At 43.6% G+C, this 22,981-nt stretch overlaps 1 protein-coding gene across 1 annotated transcript in view; it reads left to right on the top strand.

The window, feature by feature from the left end:
* Nucleotides 1-22,981, top strand: part of LOC126237768 (uncharacterized) — a 597,386-nt gene that overhangs the window by 12,349 nt on the left and 562,056 nt on the right. The gene's annotated exons all lie outside the window — the stretch shown is intronic.

The following is a 22,981-nucleotide window of genomic DNA, read 5'->3' on the forward strand; positions in this document are numbered from 1 at the left end:
AGAACCACCTCATTCTGTACCATATCACTCCTCACAATTTTCAACATTCTTTGTATCACCACACTTCAAATGATTCGATTTTCTTCTCTTCCGGTTTTCCCACAACCCACGTTTCACTACCAAACAATACTGTGGTCCAAACGTACATTTTCAGAAATTTCTTCATCAAATCAAGGCCTATGTTTCATACTAGTAGACTTCTCTCGGCCAGGAAAGCCCTTTTTGCCAGTGCTACGTTGCCGTTTATTACCTGCTTGCTCCATCCGTCATGGATTGTTTTGCTGCCTATATAGCAGAAATCCTTAACTTCGCCATCCCCAATTCTGAGGTTAAGTTTGTCGATATTCTCATTTCTGCTACTTCTCATTACATTTTTCCTCGGTTTTCTCTCAATCCATATTCTGTACCCATTGTAATGTTCATTCCATTCAACAGATCCTGTAATTATTCTTCATTTTCCCTCAGGAAAAAGACTAAGACGACTTGTAAAACGTTCAGTTTTTGTAACTAATATGTATTGTCTGTAATATAAACTGTAGTAGAGGCAGTTTTGTAATAAAGTTCTGAATTAAAATTGTAAATGTTATTGAAAACATTTTTTGTGCACTTCATTAATTTTTCCAGAGTCTTTTCGCCATATTTGGTCCTCTATTTCTCATTTGTCAATTATGATATAAAAATCGTTATCAGAAGAGCCAGAAAGCCCAGTGTACCCCTTTTTGGCCATATTCGAGCATATTTTGTACTTTTGACAAGGTTTTCAAGATTCTGACCCGCTCGGCGGCGCTCTATTAAGACAGCACGTGAACCAGCGAATGCAGATGTGATTCGCCGGCATTGGCAGCCATCAGACCCCCGTTTTGGCTGTCTGGCGCGCGCCGCTGGCCCCTGACCGCAGCCGCCGGCTTAACCAGCTCAAGTGGGTCCTGGCGGACACCATTGTGTGTCGCTGCGGGCGCATTCATCCGATCCCAGCCTCGCCTCGACCCCTATTTCTCTCGGAATTGTCTGCGGATCTCGCGCGCCGGCTGCCTTCACACGGCTCTGCAGCTGGGAGCGCGGCCAGGACTTGGCTTCTCAACTGCAGCCTGCCTTGGCAGCGCCTTTTGTTTCTCGTGGCCCACTTTTGAATGCGGCGGTGTTTGGGTGCGTTGCCAAGCCCACCAGGAGGAGATGAGTGTCACTCGAGCGGTATCTGCGTGCGCCTTTCTATTCGGTCAGAAGTCAAATTAAAACACCAATCTGCGCCAGTTACGCATACTTTCTTCTGGGACGCATTTTCAGGGAGTGGATTCTCATCTCGTGATGGGTCAGTGGATTAAATGACTTTTTTTCTGATTATGGAAAGGTGTCTGCTTACACTTCCCTTCAAAGAAGTTCCAGCTAAAAGAACACTGAGGTCCGTTGTATACACTATTGGGCAAAAGTATCCAGATACCGCTATGTAATGCGGAACTGACCAGTAGACGTCACGAGACGAGGACCCGCCAGTATAAAACGAAACAGGGAGTACTGTGTTATCAGTAGAGAAGCAGCAACAACACAATGAGACGGTCAAAACAGATCAGCGCCTTCGAAAGTGGACTAGTCATTGGATGCCACCTCAATAACAGATCAGTTCGGGACATTTCATTCCTTATTAAGCTGGCCGGCTGCTGTGGCCGAGCAGTTCTAGGAGCTTCAGGCTTCAGGCCAACCACACGGCTGCTACGGTCGCAGGTTCCACATCTACATACATACTCCGCAATCCACCATACGGTGCGTGGCGGAGGGTACGTCGTACCACAACTAGCATCCTCTCTCCCTGTTCCACCCAAACAGAACGAGGGAAAAATGACTGCCTATATGCCTCTGTACGAGCCCTAATCTCTCTTATCTTTGTGGTGTTTCCGCGAAATATAAGTTGGCGGCTGTAAAATTGTACTGCAGTCAGCCTCAAATGCTGGTTCTCTAAATTTCCTCAGTAGCGATTCACGGAAAGAACGCCTCCTTTCCTCCAGAGACTCCCACCCGAGTTCCTGAAGCATTTCCGTAACACTCGCGTGATGATAAAACCTACCAGTAACAAATCTAGCAGCCCGCCTCTGAATTGCTTCTATGTCCTCCGTCAATCCGACCTAATAGGGATCCAAAACGCTCGAGCAGCACTCAAGAATAGGTCGTATTAGTGTTTTATAAGCGGTCTCCTTTACAGATGAACCGAACCACATCTTCCCAAAATTCTACCAATGAACCGAAGAGGACTATCCGCCTTCCCCACAACTGCCATTACATGCTTGTCCCACTTCATATCGCTCTGCAGTGTTACACCCAAATATTTAATAGACGTGACTGTGTCAAGCACTACACAACTAATGGAGTATTCAAACATTACAGGATTCTTTTTCCTATTCATCTGCATTAATTTACATTTATCTATATTTAGAGTTACCTGCCATTATTTACACCAATCACAAATCCTGTCCAAGTCATCTTGTATCCTCCTACAGTCACTCAACGACGACACCTTCCCGTGCACCACAGCATCATCAGCAAACAGCCGCACGTTGCTATCCACCCTATCCAAAAGATCATTTATGTAGATAGAAAACAACAGCGAACCTACCATCCTGCCTCGGGGATGCATGTGTGTGATGTCCTTACGTTAGTTAGGTTTAAGTAGTTCTAAGTCTAGGGGACTGATCACCTCAGATGTTAAGTCCCATAGTGCTTAGTCATTTGAACCTTATAAAGCTGCCCAAGTTGACAGTTCGCGATGCGATTGTGGAGACGCGAAGGAACAACCACAGCTAGTAGTCAAAGACCAGGAACACCTCATGTACTGACTGATAGGGACCGTCGATCGTTGCGGTGGATGGCTGTAAGAAGTCGCGTGAAGTCAGCGGAAGGAACCATTCGTAAGTTCCAAAAGGTTATCAGCAGCCCAGCTAGCACAATCGCTGTGCTGAGGGAGTTAGAAGGAATAGGTTGCAATGGTCGAGCGGCGTTTCATTACCGACGAATTTCTGTAGTCACTGATGCGGTACCCTTGAGGTGGTGTAAAGAGCGACGCCAGTGGACAGTGGATGACTGGAAACGGATGATTTGGAGTGATTAATCACGCTATACACTGCAATCTGTGGAGGGATTTGTGTGTGGCGATTGCCAGGAGAATGTCACCTTGCCACCATATGTAGTGGCAACAGTGGAGTACGGAGGACGTAGTGTTACAGTAGGAGATTTTTTTCGTATAAGGCTATGATCCCCTTATTGCCCTTCAGAAAACTCTAAATGCGGAAGGATATGAATACATTTACTGCATTGTGTACTGTACACTGAACAACAGTTCAGAGACGATAACTGATTGTATCAGCGTGACATTGCACCATGTCATAAAACAGCATCTGTGAAGCAACAGTTTGTAGATGATAACATTCCTGAAATAGACGGGCCCGCCTGGAGTCTCGACCTGAACCGAATGGAACACCTTTGGAATGAGTTAATGTCGAATTCGCTCCAGACCCTAGCACCCAATATCATTATCTTCTCTAGTTTCGGCTCTTGGGGAACAACAGGCTGTCATTCCTCTACCGACTTTGAGACACGTCATTGACACTGTCCCCAACAGAGTTCAAGCAGTTATAAACGCAGATAGTGAGCACACGCCATATTGACGTCCGATAATAGGTGTCCGGAAACTTGTGATCAGATAGTGTACATACATTTGTGTTACCGAATAGCGTGTGTCTGTTAATACAAAAGTGAGTTTGGAATGATCCTCAGCGTTCGTTTTGGTAGAAATGAATTGTAAGCTAGAAATCTGAATATCTGCGACAAAATTTCTCATGCCATTGAGTAACAGGTTGTTGATTTTGTAAGTCTCGAAACGCATCGTGGGATAGAATGAGAGTGCGTGAAGCCGATAATTGGTTTAATTTGTCTTTTGTGTCACAAACAATGGCAGTTTCCAAATTAAATTCCAACAAGGACACTACAAGTGGTCTGTTCAAAAAATTCCGGAACTTTGTCCACAGAATTTTTCTACACTTACCTTATTGTGCATGGTCTCCTTTGCATTACTGTCTTCCACAATGTCTCCCAACGCCCTTTTCACTTCCGGAAAAAGTCTTGGTACGCCTCTTGCTGGACCGCGCGAAGCGCCGTTTGCGGATTCTCTTTTATCTGATCTATCGCAGCAAATCTTCGTCCTTTCAAAGGGGTTTTCAACTTTGGAAATAAAGTCTACAATGGCCAGGTACGGAGGATAAGGCAGCACAGTGATTTCGTTTTTTGCCAAATAGTCACACCTCAACAGGGATGAATGTGCTGGTGTATTTTCGTGATGCAAGAGACATGAATTTACTCGCCAAATTTCAGGCCATTTCCTTCTCACATTTTCTCGCAGGTGTCGCAAGATATCCCGACAGAATCATCGAGTAACAGCTTGTCCCTGCGGCACGAATTAGTGATGAACAACTCATTCACCATGCCAAAGAAAACTACCAGCATGGCTCAGACATTTGACTTGACCTGACGAGCTTTTTTTTCTTGGAGAACCTTTCCCGACCATTGTGAAGACTGAACCTTGGTCTCAGCGTCATAACCGTAGGCCCACGTCTCATCACTAGTTATGATTTCTCTTAAGAACCATCTCGTTCTCACTTGCGCGACCCGAAAGCTCTTCACAGATCGTGAGGCAAAGGTTTTTTTTCCGCTATGGGACTTAACATCTGAGGTCATCAGTCCCCTGGACTTAGAACTACTGACACCTAACTAACCTAAGGATATCACACACATCCATGCCCGAGGCAGGATTCGAACCTGCGACCACAGCAGCAGCGCGTTTCCGAACTGAAGCGCCTAGAACCGCTCGGCCACAGCGGCTGGCAGTTCTTTCTGGTCTTGACTCATTAGCGCTGGGACGGCGTTGCCGGCAACACGATGCATTCCAAGATTCTGTGTCAGGATTTCATGCCGTGATCCAACTGAAATGTTAACATTCTTCTGCGTTCTCTCTGACAGTCGGTCTACGATTGGCAGGCACAACTTCGTTGACGTCCCTGGTATGAGCGTTGTCGGTAGACGTCGAAAGGCGTCCTGGACGAGTGTCAACTTCAACTTCCGTCCGGCCATTTTTAAACTGTGTGAACTTTCGTTACACTTCTTTGCAAATGTTTGTAAGTAGGCTTTAGCCGAATAATTGGCGTATATCTGCAAACGCCTGTTACGCGCCATTCTCAGCACACAGTTGTTCTAAAGTCTCTAAAACTACTTCTCTGTGTTTGAAGTTAAGATAAACCGTTTGCGTAGGTTAACTTGTACCAATAGCTATACACAAAGAGAATAGATCGGATGCAAAACATGATAATGCTGGACACTAAAGAGCTGAGAATGTTGTAGTTAGCGTCATCATTACTAGCGAAAAGTCCACCCAGTATGTGAATTACAGAATGGCTTCATGTTTGTTCACAGCTGAGAAGTGGCTTGTTGTTTTACAAAATCAAAAATGAATCTGCTCTCGAAGCAGAGCGTTCGCAGCAGATTGTTCAGCTTGTCGACAGTCGCCCTATGTTTCTAGCCACAGAGAAAATGTCAATACAGATTGACAAATAAGTCTGTTGTATCCACTCTGCTGTATGTAATAAGGAAATAATATGGCGGTGTTTTCGCGCAGCTATAGTTGCCTCGTTTCGCACGGAATTTATTCCCCTCGTCCAGTCGCAGTCAGGTAGTGAACTGGTTGTTATCGGAGAGCAAGGGTGGGAGGAGGAGGGGGGGGGGGGAGGAGAGACTGGAAATTTAACCCCCTCGAGCCTGGCGCGAACTGTATTGCCTTACCAGCTGCGGAGCTTGCGGTTTCTTTCCACACCCTGCCTCGCCGCTTAATTTATCTTCTCAAAAAACTCTTAAAAATATTATTTTACTCATTTTCTTTGCATTGTTATAGGCTGTTACTGAGGGAGCCTTTTTTCTTGTAGGCAGTGTAGGTGAGCGTGATGGGTGAATCATAACATTTACCAGTGATTCGTGAGTGCACTAGAAAATTTGGAGTGAATGTCGCTCTAACGAAGCAGAGAGAGAGAGAGAGTGTGTGTGTGTGTGTGTGTGTGTGTGTGTGTGTGTGTGTGTGTGTGTGTGTGTGTTTCGATTGCACTATTGAAAAGAAAATTGTAGAAGAAAAGCAATTGTTGCTGTGCGCTTTTCTCTTCTACCTTAAATCCGCGCCTAGTGCGGTGACTCAATATTTAAAGTACTGCACACTCATTCGGGTAGGAGCAGGTTTCTAATTCTCGTTCAGCCATTTAGAATTGGATTTTACTGAATCTACTACCGCGAAGGGGACAGCCAATTCCCTTCACGGTTCTAACTTGTGCTCCATCTCTAACGACCTCGTTGTCAGTAGAAAGATTATTTCGCCCAATTAGTCGGAACTCATTGATACATTTAACACGCGTTTCGGGAGTACATTATGTAAGTATCAAGTTCCGGGTAAAACAAACACAAACCGTTAATTCGCATTATTGCATATACTAACATTCAATCATGTAATGAAAATCATCCTATATTTTCATGTAGTATTACGTACTCTAAAATTAATATGCCATTACGGACAACCAAAAATAGGAAGCAAGCACCGTGCATTGTCAAACCTGTAAGACGAGACATTAAACCTAAGTCGTCCTTCCTATGATATTCGTATCTAGTTCAAAGATTGTCTCACGTACTGTTTATTTAAGCCTTTGTTAATATGCAATCTAGCAACAGTCTCTGCTGGAGAAATGTCTAGTAAGTATGTTTTGGTTTGTGAAGTGTCTTTGAAGGCCCAGTTGTCGCAGTGAAAATTAGTGCTAACTGGAGCTATCCTTGGTTCTGACATCACAGTTCTCGGCTGACTTAACACAGCGTGCTGCAGGAGGACCTGCAGTGTAATATGGATCCCTAACCGCGGTGCACTTAACCATTTATTACATAATACAAGACTAGCGAGCGTAAAATGGCCCCTTTGCGAGTACAACAGCAGCTTCTCGTGAAAGCGACTCTGGCATCCCAGTACTACACAACCGTGCTTTTATCTGGCGAAACCTGGCAGGCGTTGCTGAAACTCAGGTTGCTTATCTGGGCAAGGCCCGTGGATACCAACAGCAGCAGGCTTCTTTCGACATTCTTGTCCTTACAGGTCACTAAGTCGACACAGGAACATGCCACGTTTTATTCAAGGCCATACGCTTATATTTTAAATGGCTTTAGTTCAAGTCCCCAATAATAACTTAATTCCCAAATCCACTACTCCCATGGATATATTTACCTAGTAGTCATTTGTTGTCTAGGGCTTCGTCTTCCTTCAAGACGTCTATTACAGTACACGATTAATCTACGTGTAGTTTGTGTGTTGTTCGTCTTTGGTTGATCAGTGGCCGCACTTCTACCAGATGCTTTTCCAGTATGCACGTTCTCCACTACGCCAAAATACCGAGTCAGACTTTATAGCGTCGGTGACGTCTATTAACGATACATGTTTTCATATACCATTAAAAGCTTCTATTAAATAAAATTTTATTCTGGTGTCAATATCAATATCGGCTAGTTATACTTGATCGGTAATTGTATGTCGTTGAGATACGCTTATATTTTAAATGGCTTTAGTTCAAGTCCCCAATAATAACTTAATTCCCAAATCCACTACTCTCATGGATATATTTACCTAGTAGTCATTTGTTGTCTAGGGCTACAGTCGTTGGGTTCATATGTTGAAAAAGAAGTACGAGTAATTTTGGTTTACTATTCTGTACGTAAACAATAACACGAGATTTCTTTTCTGCCATTTGTATAGCTTACTGCCATCGTGAGCCCGTGTTGCCATCTTTAACCAAGGCGAAAACAATACAACTCCACTTTAGAACATCTGTAACTGTTGGTAGCTATTACGACTGTAGTAACTGAATAGTACTGTTAATTCAGCCCAAACATCCACGTAGCAGAAAAGCGTTTCCTTGCTATAGTTGCGGAAAGGTAGCAGTTGCACGCTTTGATTAGGAATGTAGTAACTGAATGGTGTTTTTAATGCAGCCCAAACACCCACGGTAGCAGAAAAGTGTTTCTGTAATGTAGTTCCTAAAAGTTACGCATTGCACGCTATGTTCAGTAAATACTTGACTAACAGAAAGGTACTATAACACAAGGGTGGCGAAAACAGTAACAAATGACATTTATTAAGAGTGTGTTACAAAATAGTACTTAACTATGGTACAATTTTATATGTGGCACTCGTGGTCGTTAACCTAATACAGTGATAACTACATATTGAGTTGGTGCATAAGTTCGTAGAGATTTTCCACAGGTTTAATAAACACAACAGGTACACATAACAGAGGCTTTAGACATCAATAATACATTGTCCTTCACTGTTTACAACAGTCTGCCGACGCTGAGATAGCTTTTCAATTCCGCAACTGCAGAAATAATGTGGTTCTGAGGCGAAGAACTCGTAGAGCCACCTTCGGAGCGCATTTTCATTTGGAAAAGAAGTCCCTCCAAGACATGTTAGTAAAGCTGGAGTTTCTAAAAGAGAAATCGAATACGAAAACTTGAACCGCACGAAGAAAGCTGACAAAATAAAAATAAGTAAAAATGTCAGTTTGATGAGTGACATAATTTCAAACATTGTCGTTTAGTAGCCGAAAGTGCGTATATGTAATATCAGAACTAACTTTTATTAGGTGGAACACAGGTTTTTGACGATCCATACGGTTTTCATACGAAGCAGTCTATTTGGACTATATCGTTTGGTCGCAATCAATCTCGAATTTACGAAAAGTGTCATGACTAAAATATGACAATTATATAATCGTGTTACATAGCCAAGTGCTTTATTTACTACTCAGTGATTTAAACCACAGGTCCATAATAACAATGTAGGCCAGTGTGGCTTACGTAATTAACAATGTGGGAGCAAGTAGCACTATAAACAGCCGCGTAATAGACACCAGTCATGGTGCTGTATGTCAGTATCAGTACCGGCTACTTGTACTTCCTCAAGGATTATATGTTGCAAGGCACGACATTGTCCACCGCGATAACACAAGTGAGCGGCAGCTCAGTGCTGCGTATCGTACACAGGAATTCACGTAACGTGTAACATGGAACCGCAAAGTTTTATACATGGCTGCTTGGTTCAGTGACCGTTTATAAATTAAAATTGAAACAAATCAGCTCTCGGTCACAATTTTTAGTCTTATTAACAAGGTTTCAACACTTCTAAGAGTGCCTTCATCAGAATTGAGACATTTAAAGTGGTCTATAACATAATTACAAATACAAGGTCACCACGCTGGTGAAGGGAGTTTTCATATTTCGGACGATCTATCTGTGCTACTAGGTTCGCGTTCATTGCGTTTGCAGCGGCTGCCTTGAGTGGCAGGTGCTCATAAAGCGACCAGAAGCCGGTCAGCTACGGCCGCCAGGAATTCGGTCAGCGACGTGCAGAAAAAAATGCGAGCCTCGGTAAACTTTCACCCTCTGCCCGCGTCCAGTTAGAAAGTCGCCGCCGCTGCTGCAACCGCGTATCTTTTGCAGCTCCCGTTGTCGTCTGGAATCGAGGGGGTGCACAGTCCGCACAAATGACTCAAGGACGTTCGGTTTATGTCCATTGCATCTCGTTCTGATTTACCAACAGTGAAGCCCTTGTGTTCGTTCCATCCCGTTTCTACGTCCGTCTTCAGTACCAGGCATCTGACCACCTTGAGTGATTCCTGTTATCGCTTGACTGTAATGTAAACAAAGGCTTTTTTAGGAGATACGTTTACCGGTACCCAATCGGATCCAGGAAACCATTATACTGCACAGTATTTCTACAACTATCGTCCGTGGCTCCTGTTTTTTCTGACTGCGGGGAGCGTGGGTCGTGCGCCCTCATAAACTGCTTACGTTTCATAAGAAACCAGTCAGCCGCCCCGATGTCGGTGCAACTCAGAACCGAAATTCCTACCACTTGTGCTTTTCATTAAATATTCATCTCCGACCAATGCTTCCTGCAAGTACTCAATCTAGCCTCTTCTGCCCCTGTATAATTTTAACCCTAAAGTTTTGGTACACCCTATGCGCCAGACTCTTACGTTGAAAGAATTATGCAAGGTATGACGTAATTTCCCGCTTGGACTATTATTTATTTATTCAGAATCGCGATTTCAGGTATTGTCCCATTCTCAAGTGACAGCTAATCATGAAGTGCATCAGTGTATGAGGGTGGTTTGATAACTATGGTAAAAAAGCAAGAAAAACGTTTGTTTTGTAGACAATTCACCTTGCTTTTCGACATAGTCTCGTTTGAGGGATATACACTTGTTCCGCGATCTTCTAGTTTTTTCACCCTATCGGAAAAACTGTTCCTTTCAAACTCTGCAAAGTACTCATTGAGTACAGTGCAACTATCACTGATTCACGCGATGAAAATTTCTTCCCGACAAGCCAAAGTTTCAAGTTAGGAAACAGGAACAAGTCACTCGGATATATTGATAGTTTTTACTTATGGACCGTCTGACAGCAACTGAATAAAACACAACTTTAGTGCCTCGTTTCGCCTTTATTTTCTGCAAGGCATCGTTAGTGGCAGATTGCGTGGACAATTTCCTACATATTACGCTCCTGTCCCATTTTTGGTGTTCTTCTTATAAATGCCAATTTGCGGTTTTTTTCCCCCACATTTCGCTGTGAAATGTACTCTACTCTCTCGGGGAAGCTTATAATATCACTAAGAAGTAGCGTGCCTATAAAGGATTTCAGCTTCTCTTGGGCTAAAAATTTTTTTTGTTCTTCTATTGGCAAGCTTCAGTTTGATTTTGTTCTGTAATAGTATTCACTAGTTCCTCAGGAAAAAACTCCTCGAACGCCTAGGGTGCTATCTTATTTGCTAGACGTTACGAACATATTTTTCGTTGCTCTTACCTGGAGTATTACGTTTGTGCTCGTTGGTTCACAGTTATGCCAGTTAAATTTGTATTGTTTTTGTATGCTTGTGGAGATAAATCGGCGATATTAGCTTCATTCCTTCTGGTTATAAATTCTAAAGTACTGCCACATCTTGTGCAGTATAGTGATTGTTCAGTGCATTTTCTTCAATGTTTTCTGCATCTGTTATTTCATATACATAGGGTGGAATAATCTCCAGTTTTAAATCATCAGCATCATCTTCACTCACTTAATTGTTCTCCAGTTCTCCTAAAACTTCAACTGTAAATCCACACGAAGTGTTTTTATCCAATTGAAAACGTAAAATGTGAAAGGAAATACATCATTCTATTACGTATTCATATAGCGTAAAGAAAGCAAATCACAACGATGTAAATACTAATTTCTTTATATGTGTGCAAATAGGCACACCTAGAAAGGAGTCATAGTGTAACATGCCATTGTCCCATTATTGGGACGTATAAAATAAATTGATACTGCACTTACTTCGGGAAACCTGAAATACACTGAATGTTGCATGGACATCCGTGCCGGCCGCTGTGGTCGAGCGGCTCTAGGCGCTTCAGTCGGGAACCGCGCTGCTGCTACGGTCGCAGGTTCGAATCCTGCCTCGGGCATGGATGTGTGAGATGTCCTTAGGTTAGTTACGTTTAAGTAGTTCTAAGTCTAGGGGACTGATGACCTCAGATGTTAAGTCCCATAGTGCTTAGAGCAAGCTGATTTTTTTTGGAGATCCGTATGTTCATAACAAATACAGCCAGACTGCTAAATCAAAGTTCACTGTAGTACAGAAACTACCATCAGACATACAGTGCGGCGAAGTGCTACGATTGAAAATTGTAAATTAATTCCTTCCCTAAAATAAACTAATCAGAGAAAAATTATATCATTTCAATTCGCAGACGTTGTTGTTGTGGTTTTAAGTCCTGAGACTAGTTTGATGCAGCTCTCTATGCTACCCTATCCTGTGCAAGCTTCATCATCTCCCAGTACTTACTGCAACCTACATCCTTCTGAATCTGCTTGGCGTATTCATCTCTTGGTCTCCCTCTACGATTCTTACCCTCCACGCTGCCCTCCAATGCTAAATCTGTGATCCCTTGATGCCTCAGAACATGTCGTACCAACCGGCCCCTTCTTCTTGTCAAGTTGTGCCACAAACTCCTCCCCAATTCTATTCAGTACCTCCTCATTAGTTATGTGATCTACCCATCTAATCTTCAGCATTCTTCTGTAGCACCACATTTCGAAAGCTATTCTGTTCTTGTCCAAAGTACAGCAGTCAATTCAACCTTTAGGCATAACAGTTGGAGCTAAAAGTTTGCATCCCAAAAAAGGGACAATGGTAAATGAGTTAAGAGGAAATTGACCTCGTATCAGCTGTGTTTACATGTTACGTATGCATAATAAGCCAGGATTCTTCGACATTTACTTCTTATCGAATTTGGCGTACTGCATTCTTCGTTTCTAAAATACTGAGGGACTGTCGACGCAAGTGAACGGAAAACAATGTCATAAACTTATCGTGTAAGAAATTGACGTCTTGCGTTTCAGCCTGAGTCACCGCGCCGCTGTGAACGAGCAGGCTGCGCGTTTATGTCGGAAGTGGGTAAACCGCCCGCAGTTCCAGGAAGTATTAAGCGAAACGGCGCTGTTCGCGGCAGCGTAATCCTGCAATTGAATGCGGTAATACGTCCGCGGCGGAGTCGCTTGGCCGTTTTGAACAGTAAAGCGGAACAAAGAGCCTCGACAGCTGTGGCCCGCGGACTGCTGGCTGCAGCTGTCTCTCACAGCCAGCAGGTAGCGGCGATAAGGCACGGCTGGGGCACTCGCCCACTGATAACCTCGCCTCGCCTCGGCCGCAGCGCGCTCGCCACACCATTGCGGCAGTAGCCGTGCTGACACGTTACGAAAGAAAACAGCTACTACCGTGGCCGTCCGCAGAAATTTATCAGAGAGCGTTTATTTAATATTGTGTTTATACTGGTTGCTGGTGAGGAGGAAAGTTAGTTATTAGTATTTTATTAATGATCTCATTCATAAGCAGCCATATCACACAGTCGCCCAAGAAAGTTTTAATTAAGCTTTGCTTATTTAATCAGAATCGGACGAAGACCCTCCTTGTCCGCAGTCTCGATGATTCGAAGCGATCTGCAATCCTGTGTACTTAAAATATCTTGGTTTTCTTGCGTTGCGTAGTCACTCGGGAAACCTCAAATCAAGCGGGAAGTTTGCTTTGATAGAGTTTAATTATCCGATGAAATAATGGAGCTCTTGGATCTAATAATTGCAGGTTCGTTTCCAATTCATCGGAAGTTCCCTTCTGATTACCGACGAAACGACACCTCCGTGCAAATTTCCAATTAGAGGATACATATAATGAAATTCCTTACACGTCTTTGATGTAAATGCTCACTATATAATTTCTTGAGTAGCATACAATATATTTTCAATCTCTTTCTTCCAGTAATCTCGATAGCAAAATTACAATTATTCAATGCAGCTATTCGGCACGGAGAAGATCCTAGAAGTCCTCTCAACACACCAGAGAGAATATTACAAAGAGTAATTATGCGCTCACGGAATAGAAATAGTACTGTACTACTTTGCGCATCGATTCTGCGAGTTCTAGGCGCTGCAGTCTGGAGCAGAGCCTCGGGCATGGATGTGTGTGATGTCCTTAGGTTAGTTAGGGTTAATTAGTTCTAAGTTCTAGGCGACTGATGACCTCAGAAGTTAAGTCGCATAGTGCTCAGAGCCATTTGAACCATTTGATTCTGCGAGTATATAGATGGTCAAGTAGGAAACCTAATTCACTCATAGAATTGTGGAGGGATAATTAGAATATAAAGAGATATTACAAGCGGATGCAGTATTGTGAACTTTGTCATGCAACTTATTCGGTGAGTTTGAGAACATGTGATGCCCAGGGAACGAAGTTTTCCACAAGTTATCCAAATCTGGTGGTGGTGGTGGTGGTGGTGGTGGTGGTGGTGGTTGTTGTGGTTGTTGTGGTTGTTGTTGTTGTTGTTGTTGTTGTTGTTATTGTTGTGGTGGTGGTGGTTGTGGTGGTTGTGGTGGTTGTGGTTGTGGTGGTAGTGGTTGTTGTTGTGGTGGTGGTGGTTGTTGTTGTGGTGGTGGTGGTGGTGGTGGTGGTGGTGGTGGTGGTGGTGGAGTCTTTAGGAGGGGACGTTCATGCAATTGATTGAAAATTTCGATTTTCCGTTTGTTTTTTATTTAATAGCACAGAACACGTGCCTAGTTAGTTTTCAAAGTTTCAATGATGAAATCGCTTCCGAAGTGACTGAAAAAAAAGTGTGACGCGAGCGCTGTATCACGCCACCCCTTTTTTTATTTTTTAGCAACACTTCAATATTAGCTTAGTGAACAATGTTTCCATGGGTTGTTTTCAAACAGACTTGCATGGGATACATCTAGAAAGCTTTGATGTTTGCTCTTTGGTTCTATAGATCATTTTTGATTGTTCCATACCTTAGAAACAATAACAAACCAGCTGCTTCGTTTATGAAGATGCAATTCTTGTTTTGCCTTGTGCTACCGACGGAGATTTACGCAAGTGCAACTTATGATGCAGTTGTTTTATTTAATGATGGGAACATAGCGAGGATGAACGTTCTAGAGAGAGTGGGCTTTAAGATAGGAAATTTCACTAAAGTCATCTTGAGAAAAAGAGGTTTACAGCGCCTCTCCGCAGCTGAAAAGTCAGTTGAAGACCTGGTAAAGGAAACAAGACTGAAAACAGCAGTCCTTTAGGCGAAGAGGACCCTGAGTACAAATCATAGGCCTTCTGAAGAGGTGACGTAAGGAAAAAAGTTACATTGAACTCCACATTGCATTCATTGAAAATTAAATTTTTTGAAGTTCATGTACCTTTTTCTCGGATTCTGTGAAGGCTATAATTATGAAAATTTTTACAGTTATTTCCATAAACCCAGTAAATGCGGTGTCAAGAGTGAACTTTGAAATTCAGAGTGTAAGCTGAGATAATGGGTAAAGTGCTTGGAATTTTGCACGAGTTTAATACTATACTTAAAAAATCATAATTAAAATTTATTAAAATTCTCCTATTTGATATATTCAAAACACTCTTGAGAGATTCTTATTACATGCAAAGAGATTAAACAGAGAAAATGTTGTAAAATTGTTTTGAATAGTTCGAGAAAAAAGTACATAGAATATTTTTTGAAAATGAAATTTTTAAATTAAAAAAAAGTTGTGTTAGTAAAATCCAAGGAACTTAACAGTAAATGTTTACATGTAAAGTATGGTACAGATTTTGTTTGCTGTATCTTCAAAATTGTGAATTTGGTGCATCTTTTAAATAGGGTGCGCTTTTCTCGAACGTCCCCTCGTAAGGGAATAGGGACGGTTGTTGGACAGTGTAGAGCAGCCACATTTATTTTATGATCGTACTAGCGCTGGAATGGTTGTGCCATAGTGTTACAGTCCCTTTCTCCAGTTCATTGAGTGCTGTACGAGGAGACGTCGAAGCTAACATTGGGGACCCTATGTCTGCAATGTTCTGCGAAGGTTTGCATCCAGGTCGGCTGCAGGACGGTGACGAAACCGCCTCTGGACGTAGGAAACGGTATAACATCTCGTAGCACACTGACAACCAAACTAACCTATCTTTGTATTGTTTGCCGTTGCTGTCGACAATCCTAAGTACGCAGTTTAGTAAAATGAGACTATTTTTTGAATAAATACGCGACAGTTGTAGAATGATTGAAAAGTCTGTACACCAGATTCCAGGAGGCGGAAGAGTAATCCCCTAACACCCCCCATCCCCCTACCTCAAATTCAACACCAGCCCTTTCACGCTGTCGCTTATGTCTACCACTTTTATGCTGTTCACTGAGAGCAGCCTCCGTCGGCCAGCACCTTTGTCGTCAGCTTACAACTGCGAAGCGCAAAAGGCTCGCAGAATACTGACTGAAAGCTATAGTTGCTTACAACTGCGGCAACACTGAGGCGTTTTCATAGAAACGTTAACAAAATCGCGTTAAGCGATTGGTCGTGGCAAGACAGCGAAGCTACCATTGACCTCAGATAGCTCGGAGTGCTGTCCACGTAATAGGTTGGGTGGTGTCTCTGTTATAAACAGGGCGCCAATTGTTGAACCGTGTTGAATAAAATCTTCGCAACTTCTGAACGGTTTGCGTTAGGACGTTCAAACTCCACGATTGGCGGCGAGGCATGACGGGAATTTCTGTACGCACGCGCCTTGGCGGCCATGCACGTGAAAATGTGACGGTACAGCGCTTGTGAAGGCCTACTACGCGAGCAATAACAGCCCAACTGCGTCTCAAAGGAAGTTTGCGACCACGTTCAAGCTGAAGACAACCGGTCCAAGTGTGCTAAAAATCAAGAAGTTGATTCGCAAGATTGAGAGAACGGGTAACGTTCGGAACGACAATGTTGGCTATATTGGTCGTTCAGAAAGAGTGAAAGCGCCTGGAAACATCGAGAAGACACGCTCTGTGTTTCAAACCAGTCCCAGGAAATCGATCAGATGAGCTGCACAACAGGTGGAAATCAATCGGGAGAGACTGCAACATATTTTGTTGAAGACCTGTTTCGCTTCCCATACAAAATTTAAACCCATCAGCGATTAAGCCCCAGAGCCATGGAAATCGGTTGTGCTTCGCCAGCACTATTGTCCACAGAACTGGCGAACAGGACTTCGATGTGAATAAGGTTTGGTTCAGCCACGTAGCCTATTTTCATTTTGAAGGGTTCGTCAATAAGCAAAATTGGCGCATTCGGGGGTCTGAGAATCCGCATTTCGCGATCGAGAAGTGTCTTCACCATCAGGGGGTGACTGTGTGGTGTGCAGTCTTTAGTCATCAAATAATCGGTGCGATACTCCTTGATGGCACGGTGACTGTCGAACGGTACGCGAAGGTTTTGGAAGATGATTTTCATCCCTATTATCCAAATTGACCCTGATTACGACAAGATGTGGTTCACGGAAGACGGAGCTCGAGCCCATCGATGGAGAAGAGTCCTGGAGGAGCACTTCGGGGACCGCATTCTGGTTCTGGGGTACCCAGAGGCCACTGGCATGGGCCACTATTGGCTGCCATAATCCCCGGAATTTGAATACATGCGACTCCTTTTTGTGGGGCTATATTAAAGACAAGGTGTACAGCAATAGCCCCGAAAAAATTGCTGAGATGAAAACAGCCATTGAGGTGATCATCGACATCATCGGTGTTCCGACACTTCAGCGGGTCATGCAGAGTTGGGCTATTCGTCTGCATCACAATATCGTAATGATGGCAGGCATATTGAACATTTCATAACCTAAATCCGAATATCTTTAGTGACGTTTACATGTTGAATAAAGCGTGTGCACGCCGTAGTTTGTAAGTAATTTAAGTTTTTTCACATATTTCAATAATTGTCAGGCTGTACCTTAGGTAGTGTGACTATAGCCGTTAAGAAGGGCTAGTGGATCACTTGACAGAAGCCAAGATCATGCATATGTTGCTTCCAATTTTCGGTGTACGTAGAACATACAGGGTGTCCAGAAAAGGACTCCCTGATTTCAAAATTAAATATCTCGAAAACAAAGATCGATAGAGGAATGCAGTAAACGGTATGTTTATTGTGAAAGCTGTAAGAAGTTTATACAGCAGTTTGAAATAATAGTTACAAAAGCTGCTAACAGATGGTGCTGTAATCGCCGTACGTAATGCCTAGTATAAATAGTGATCCGAAGCCCAGAGTGATCAGTTCCACTATTGAAACGTGAAAGGAGGTTAGCGCACCGAAAGAAGAGATTAAAACCATGCACTCCATTGAACAACGCGTTTTTCTGGTGCTAGAGTACCACAGGTTAGAAGAGAGTCCTACGGCAACAAGGCGAAGTTTTCAAGCACGATTTAATGTTCCAAAAGGACCCGATAAGAAAACCATTCGTACGCTCTTCGCAAAATTTCAACGAACAGGCAGCGTAACTGATGATCTAGTGGGGCATGTTGGCCGCAAGCAAACCGCAGTTACGCCTGAAAATATCGCCACAGTTTCTGGAATTATTCAGCGAAATCCAATGTCATCCGTCCGTAGAATTGCATCTGAGATCGGTTTGAAGCGTTCCAGCACGCAGAAAATACTGAGAAAGAGCCTACACATGTTTCCATTCAAAATTCAAACGCACCAGGCCATACCCGTACGAGCCCGCATCTCGTGGTCGTGCGGTAGCGTTCTCGCTTCCCACGCCCGGGTTCCCGGGTTCTATTCCCGGCGGGGTCAGGGATTTTCTCTGCCTCGTGATGGCTGGGTGTTGTGTGCTGTCCTTAGGTTAGTTAGGTTTAAGTAGTTCTAAGTTCTAGGTGACTTATGACCACAGCAGTTGAGTCCCTTAGTGCTCAGAGCCATTTGAACCATTTGAGCCATACCCGTACGAGCTGTGCAACAAAGGGTTGCCTTTGCTAACCAGATGCTCACAATGATTGATAGTGAAGGATTTGATGTTGGCTGCATCTGGTTTACAGATGAAGCACACTTCCACCTGAATGGATACGTGAATAAGCAGAAGTGGCGATTTTGGGGTTCCGAAAAGCCATATTGGTGTGAAGCGAAACCCCTGTATTCTCCTAAAGTTATTGTGTGGGCTGCAGTATGCAGCAGAGGCATTATTGGCCCTTTTTTCATTTGAGAAACGGTCACTGGTGCACGTTACGTTGCAATTTTGGACCAATTTGTCGCCACACAGCAAGCGTTAAAGGATCGACCAGGTACTGAATGGTTTATGCAAGATGGAGCCCGACCACATCCGACCGAACAAGTGTTTCGCTCTCTTGAGGGATACTTCGAGAATCGAGTCCTTGCCTTGGAATATCCCAAATTTACTGGTGCAGGCATGGGTTGGCCTCCATATTCGCCGGATTTGACTCCCTGTGACTTTTTTTTGTTGGACACAGTGAAAGACATGGTCTACCCGAAGGATCCCGCCACGCTGGACGAGCTTGAATCGGCGATCTCTGTGGCATGTGAAACCATTTCGGTTGAGACACTACGAAATGTGATGTCGAATTTCATTCTTCTTTTGCGCCACCTCTGTAGTGCCAATGGTGAACATTTTGAAACATTGTGATGTGATTGTTTGCAAAGATTGTTTTCATACGATTATTTCACTTATGTATGCTGATATGAGCTGTACAGCGTACAGCGCCATCTGTTAGCAGCTTTTGTAACTATTATTTCAAACTGGTGTATGAACTTCTTACAGCTTTCACAATAAACATACCGTTTACTGCATTCCTCTATCGATCTTTGTTTTCGAGATATTTAATTTTGAAATCAGGGAGTCCTTCTCTGGACACCCTGTACACTCTTATTGTTCGTGGCAATGTACTTGTGTTGTAGTAGTTCAGCCGCTGCAGTGTTAATTATGGGTGACATAAAACAAACACAAGTGATGTGACGTTAATAAGCGTTAGCAATCCGAGTGCGTAAGGTTTCCTAGGGAGCAAACGCAGTAACCGCGTGCAGCGTTGCCAGCTGCCAGGGGAGAGAACAGCCACAACCTGTCGTGTGGAGGGGAACACATTACGCTCTCGCCTTTTAACTGGCACAGTAGTGCCTCACTCTTAACAAAACCCAACTGAATTGCCAGAAGTTAATTTCGGTTGTGACCACTAAAAGGGAACTATCACAGCTGCTGGTCATGTCACAAGTGCTCCAGTCATGTCCTATTCAGTTTCATATCAGTCACTGTAATTCCTGAACTCCCTACTGTTTTCCTCTTCTTTAATTCGCCATCTTGTCACTTATTATTATTGTCAACATACGCCTATCCGTTGCCCATTGGGCAACTTCAGCTGTTGGTTGATTTTCGCATTTAAGTTCCTTGCGTCTATCCCTTACAGTAGAAATGGGAAAAGACATCAAAATTTCGGAAGCCACCTTAATGGTGCATGGCGGAGGATAATTCTGGTACCACTATCATTTCCTTCCCTTTCCTGTTACATTCGTGAATGAATGGTGCAAGGGGGAAAAAGATAAGTGTACGGAAGAGCTGGAACTTATATTCTTCCTCTGCTAATATTATCTGTTAACGGCAAGGATTAAACGATTATTTTGTTCGTAACTTTTTTGTGGATGAGCTAATTTCTTATAGATTATTACGGTGAATTCCAGCCGAAATACGCTTTTCCTACGTATAATTTTATGAGGCCTTGTCACTGAAGGTTGCACCGGATAGCTACTCCCAGATATTTTACTAATGTCAGTGAATGGCTGCCAATTACATAATCGAATAGTAATGGGTCTTCCTCCAATATATGTACAAGTACGATACATTTACTTAAGCAGCGGGTAGGCTGCCATGCCTCACACCAAATGTCGTATCGATCCTCGGCAGATGTCCTGCACTACAGTGTAATTTTATCGCTTAGCAACGTTCCTATAGCATCACACACACACACACACACACACACACACACACACACACACACACACACACGGTGTTCACTTTAACTAAAGACATTGAAATACTGAAATACTCGGAAGCTACACATTGTATCGACCCGGCACCCCACCCCGTATGTGGATGACGGGGGGAGGGGGGGGGGGGACAACTTTGAAATCTTTCAGTGGGAGCCTCTGTTTTTTACTGCAGATTACGACTCTAGAGCAAAATCTACAAACGTTTTGTCTGAAACATTTCGTTGATTTCGCAACAGATGGCGCGGTAAATGAGGAATAGAAATTGGTACACTATCGTAATTTACTACATGCTCAACTGCCGTTGAATATCAAATGGCACGTGGAACCCCACCTTCATGCTCAGAGAGTAGGACATGCCAGTATTTCATAACTTCTAATTGGAAACACCATTCGCAACGTATTCCACCGCCATATCAACAGGGAACTACTCGTCGCGGCACCGTGGCCGTGTTGTAAACTACGACGTATCCTAACAGGCATTGCACTGCGGCCGGAGCTCACGTATCGTGCAAACATAGAGAACAGATAGCGGTTCTAAACATTACAATACTTGAGCAGTGTTAATTCCTGCATACCTACCTATCATTTGGAGAACAGACGTGCAAGTGGAAGATGAATGTTGCAATCACAGAAGAATTTCTCTAAGCACGTCCGACGTCATCTGAATGACATCGTTACAGGACCTTGTGTTCGAAGAGGAGCAGCAGAAGATGAACTTCATCGTCGGTGGCCTCCCAGGTCTCCATATCTCACAACTTGTGACTTTTATCCGTGTCTTTATCTCCCCCCCCCCCCCCATGCTTGACACTGTTGGAGAGTCTACAACATCGTATTGTTGAAGCTGTGAAGTCAATTTCGAGATACCAGCTGCTTCGTGTTCCTGTAGTTCGGAAGCTTAAATGTTTGAAATCCTCTTCCTTGTTTATGAATAGCCCCCCCCCCCCCCCACACACACACACACACACTCTGGTGTTTCGCGAGGATATTTATACTTTCGTTTCTGCAATTTGCAGATGAAGTCGTCGCAAAGAAACACTGTGCGAGGAAATTTATACTTTCGTTTCTGCAATTTGCAGATGAAGTCGTCGCAAAGAAACACTGTGCGAGTGTATCATATGTTTTATGCAACACCCAATGACACCGGAAGGCGCTGGTTTGTTTCCGTCAAAAACAGAATGATTTAAAGCGGAATTTTACAGGGCCATCGATAGAGCGGTCCCAAATTACTCTTGTGCAATATCCGTTTTATCGATGAGTATTTACAGAAACAGTAAAACAAAGAATAACCAGTACTAGAGCAGCAATTCTGGTGTCGCGCTGCCCCGCACTGTCTGGTATTGTCATGTAGCAGCGCTACTCAGTCACAGCTGGAATACTGGTTACTTTTATTTTACTGTTAATACATATTGATAAAACGGATATTGCACAAAACTAATCTGGGACAGGGTCCCGATTTCGAGTCCTGGTCCGCCACACAGTTTTAATCTGCCAGGAAGTTTCATATCAGCGCACACTCCGCTGCAGAGTTAAAATCTCATTCTGGAAACATCCCCCAGGCTGTGGCTAAGCCATGTCTCCGCAATATCCTTTCTTTCAGGAGTGCTAGTTTTGCAAGGTTCGCAGGAGAGCTTCTGTAAAGTTTGGAAGGTAGGAGACGAGGTACTGGCAGAAGTGAAACTGTGAGGACGGGGCGTGAGTCGTGCTTGGGTAGCTCAGTTGGTAGAGCACTTGCCGGCGAAAGGCAAAAGGTCCCGAGTTCTAGTCTCGGTCCAGCACACAGTTTTAATCTGCCAGGAAGTTTCATAATCTGGGACAGCTCTAACAGATGTGTGCGCATAATTCCGCTTTACAAGTAATTTTGTTTGTAACAGAAACAAAACGAAGCTTTCCGTTGACGCCGGGTTTTGCATGAAACATGATTTACACTATTTTTGTGGGATGACTTCATCTGCATACTGCAGAAACGAAACTACAAATATCTAACGACTGTTGAAACACAACATATTGTGTGTTCATTCACTTACTGTGTCCAAATGACATGAGAACATTTCTCCTGATACCTGTTTCAGTATCCACCTACTGAATTTTGTTCGCCTCTAAGTTGACATATTCGTTATCGATAATCGTGTGCGCACATGAATCGCTTTCAGTAACGAACCTGCCGTGACGCCTTTTATATTTATTTTTTAAAATTTTGGACAATTTAGTTCGGAGGGGAGAGGGTGCAAGATACATGCCCCTAACAACCCTCAACAATTCGACATGACAGATCCCTAGTTTTTCATCCAAATACCAACTATTTTAGTGATCTAACTGTGAATACTGTATCGGAGCGAGCCGCAAAGACCACCGCAAGTCGTGTCGGCCAAGCAGCAGACGGCTCGATTGCATCCATAATACTGCCGGGAATTCTGATGCGTGAAAAAGAGCAGTTCGTGCAGGTGATATGAGAGAAGCCGCTGGGAACGGGATTGGAGCCGTGTTCAGGGAAGGGCCGGCTGGCTGCATCGCGGACCGCTGTGGGGTAACCAGAGCACGGCCGGTCCCTGCACGCACCTGC

This window comes from Schistocerca nitens, chromosome 1, assembly GCF_023898315.1.
Source record: "Schistocerca nitens isolate TAMUIC-IGC-003100 chromosome 1, iqSchNite1.1, whole genome shotgun sequence".
Lineage (NCBI taxonomy): Eukaryota > Metazoa > Arthropoda > Insecta > Orthoptera > Acrididae > Schistocerca > Schistocerca nitens.